Source organism: Eufriesea mexicana, unplaced genomic scaffold, assembly GCF_001483705.2.
Source record: "Eufriesea mexicana isolate 0111107269 unplaced genomic scaffold, ASM148370v2 scaffold3930, whole genome shotgun sequence".
NCBI classification, from domain to species: domain Eukaryota; kingdom Metazoa; phylum Arthropoda; class Insecta; order Hymenoptera; family Apidae; genus Eufriesea; species Eufriesea mexicana.
The window spans coordinates 74,533-78,790 of NW_016911932.1; positions in this window are offsets into that span (position 1 = coordinate 74,533).

Here is a 4,258-nt window from a genome sequence, read left to right on the forward strand (position 1 = left end):
TAATATTATTTTATTTTTAAGAAGTAATTTTATTTTATTTTAAAGATTATGACTATACCATACGATATGCAATGTACACCGAGAACGGTGAAACTTTTCGTTAGTTGTGTATTTCTGAGAAATGATTGTATATTCAAATAATAATCAAAACACTATATTTCACTACATTAAAACAATATTATTTATTTCTTTGTATTCTGCATTAAATTGTTACTGTACATACTTAAAATTGGACAGCAAAAGAAACTTTTGAGCGCCTTTAGGCGCCTACAGTATCACAGGCGCAAGATTTCTAAGCGCCTTTAGGCGCCCACAGTAGTCAAAGGGAGTCAAAGGGTTAAATACACTGCACGAAATGTAAAATAATTTTATTCAAATATTGTTCCGTCGTGGAATAAAGACAGGCCTGGAAGACCCCGTTCTTCCAAGTCTTCCAACGGTCAAATCCTAAGTACCCGAATGACAAGACCATTGGAATTTTCTAACGTGCCGTATCTTCGTTGCGTATCGTTAGAAAAGTTTCTGTTTATTGTTTCGACTGGTCCCAGGCACGCAAAGCAATACGACGGATATATTCCAGAAACGGTCATTTTCGATAAGACACCACCGCGCGGCTGATCTTCCTGCACGTCACCTTAAAGGAAGAGGTTCCCCCACCGCAGTCTTCGACTTTTCTTCTTTTTAAGGTGACGGATTCACGGAGCAAGGAAACGCTCTTGGTCCCATTTAACACGTTCTGTGCCAAGCCGTTTTTGCCCGACATGATCTCCAGGCCATTTGTTGTCTTGGCTGAAAATTGATATATTATCACATGATATTACATCATCAATCCATAAGTAATTAGCTTGTTTAGAGTAGTTATTACACCGTGTACCATTTATGGTACACGTGGCGCTGCGATCAGTTTGACTGTAGAAGCTAGTCAGTTCGAAAATTTTCGATTAGTAAAAAGAACTAGAAGAGTAGTGACGTTTTGCAGCGATTGCCCGAATAAACCATTTTTATGCATCTCTTGCTTTAAAAAGATATCCAATACATGTAATTAACACGTTGACCCCCACTACAAAAAATACATTAAACACGATTATATAACAAATCTTATCTGCTGTAAATAATATTTCAACATAATATTCATCGCATAATAAAAAATTCATGTTGGCGCCATGGGCAAACCATGTAAAAGGCGTACGGCAGTCAACGTTTTAATAATTATTATATATATAACAATTAAACAAATTTATGTGCTTTGTTCTATACTGCATTTTGTATAATGCCTCATTCTGTTAGTGGAAATATATTTTTTTCAGAATTAAATTTGTCATAAAACATGTTTTCAGTGCATTAAATAAAAATTAAATAAAAATGGTGCACGTGATCTGCAGATCAAGTTTAATGTGTACCACAAATGGCACGGAACGTGTTAACCAATCAGGGCACTGTCAGCCCTTTAGCGAACTCCCGATTTTCCTCAGTGCGATCACTTGGAAAGTTGAGGAGTTAGTCGTTCTTTCATCTTTCGACTTAAACTTTCAAGTCAGCCTTCAGTTGTTCCTATGTCTTTCAACTCTCACGTTGTCTGACTATCTAACGTTTGACCACCTTTAACCCTTTGCACTCGAGAGGCGCCTCTCAGTCACCATTTAATCAGATTCTAAAGATGGATGTTAATTAAAATATCAAATTTATAATTACCCAACGATGCGTGGAATATCGAAGTAAAATAACTCTACGTCTTAAATTGCATACGATTTCTTATTTACCGTTTTAAAAATAACGTTGACCTTATGGCAAAAAGTTTTCGAATTACTATTTTCCTGTAACGAAAAAATCGCCGAGTGCAAAGAGTTAAATTTCGTGAAACATCGCTACCGTCTGTGTTCGACTCGGTTTTGTGGTCTATCGTTCGACGGTATCTTTGTTCTTCTTCTAACTCGCGATTATTGAATTGCTTGTTTGAGATTAATTTGGCGAGCAACGTTGACAAAGCGCAGCGTGGCGGATTTAGGTCTCGCCAGAATTCGTCGAAGAATTCAAACGCGACGTGGTAAATATGAAACATATAAAATAGGTTTATTTATAAAATTTAAAGAAACGTGGAATAGCTTTATATATAAAATTCAAAAGGATGTAAAATTAAAGAAATATTAAAGGAATAAAAAATCTCGAAAAGTTGTTGAACAGCCCAAATAAACGTTTCAAAAGATACTTCTCTCTCTTTCACAGAGTAATTCATATTAAAGTATCAAGAATGTCACTGAAAAGCATAAAATGGACGCCATAAAAAGACGTGCCGTGGCTTTCACGTGTGATTCTATACCTGCGGCAAGCCTGACCTTGTTCGTGAAATTCAATGAAATTCAATTTCTTTTTCCACTGTATCATCTGCTACTCAGAATAAAAACCGTGAAAAAGCACATATCGGAACTAGATTTTCTTTTCAAAAAAGTATAAAATTTTCATTGTTACTGTAACCCACAAACACCATACGTCAACATGATCCATAATATACGACTATACTTATGTATATATTTTACACCTTCTCTGTAATTAATATGTTATGACAGTAAATGACGAATGAATAAAAATTTACAGTGTATAAACAATTCATTGATGCATTAATTGTTATTATATATGCAATTTTATTTATTTATGTATACATATTATTATTATGTATATATATTTTATTTATTTTATATCTGTTTCTATACCAGAATATTACTATTAAAATTCTGAATTCGAAGTAAACTAAAGTACTGAATAAGAAATATATCAAATAATGACAATTTGGCCTGATATTAACCCTTTGCATTCGACGATCTTTTGGCTAAAAAAGAGCAGGAGTTCAAAGATTTTCTGCTATAAAGCTGACTATATTTTTTGGAGCAGTAAATAAGAATTCGTATAATAATTAACACATAGAATTATTTGATTTCGATACCTTGCATACCATTACATTATCTTAAATTTGACATATCAATGAGTATCGATCTTGGAAATTTTATCAAATGGCAACTGAAGGGCGTCCCTCGAGTGCAAGGGGTTAAAACCTTTTACCGTGAAACTGTCATATTACATTGTAATTAAGAATGTACAGTATAATAGACCGGTATATATCTGGTTATTGACCACTCCGCCAACGTTATTTACAAAATGTTCGTAGTTAACAAACAGATACAGTGCCAGTAATCATTTGCTTGTTTACCAGTACACATTGGAATCATAATAATGATCCATTGAATACTTCAAGCTATCGACGAATCAACGGAGAATTAGTATTCGTTGGCTCGTGAAATGTACCGTAATTTGGCAACAAATAATAGAAGATCAACGATATCATCAGTAACGCGAGGATCTAGAATTATCATAGCGTTATCCTACGAAATATTGGAGAACAGATCGACCCCACATCCATTCGGTAAAGAGGATCAAGTTTTCGCTCTTGCACGTTCATATCCGTTTATGGGTTTACGTGGTTTTGCCCGTCGGGTCAGGAATCTCGCACATGATAGTACTACGAATAATTTGAAAAGAAGGTCTACAAACACCAGAAAATCCTATAGAATTCAACTCGTTCGGGCACTCTAACCAAATGACCATTTGCCGCGAGTTGTAGTACTCATACCCTTCCAATTATCTGCTTCAAATGATTTCCTGACTTTTATAAAACAAATTTCAAAATTCTTATCGGTGAATTTGTATGATAATATTAATATCAATTTTCCATTAATATAAGCCTTAATGTGAATTCGATATTGTGAAAACAGAAACTTTCCTGTGTTCTAGGTTTATTTTCTCACAGTAATTTTCACAGGAAAATTACTCGTCTCGGTAACACAGACAAGCATCGAATGTAATATGTATCTAAATACTACAAAATGTACCAAATGCTCACATGTCAAATTGTACACCTGCATACTCATTAATAATAAAAAAAGAAATTTATTTTCATTCCCTCATCATCGACTTCAAACGATCGATTTTCAAAATCCTTGTTAGTGGATATTACATGTCGAGACGTATTAATGTAATTTACTAAATTTCACATTAATATAAATTTCATTGAAAAATAATTCGATGTGACAGGAAGAGAATATTTTACATCCTAAGTTTATCTGCTATCAATCCCACAAACGTAACATTCGCAACAAGTGGAATGACGAGTTTAGTTTGACATAAGTGTGTCATAATAAATCATGATATCGATAGCCTACCCTTCTCATACGATTAAAATTATATCTAACACGTCAACTGCCGCATT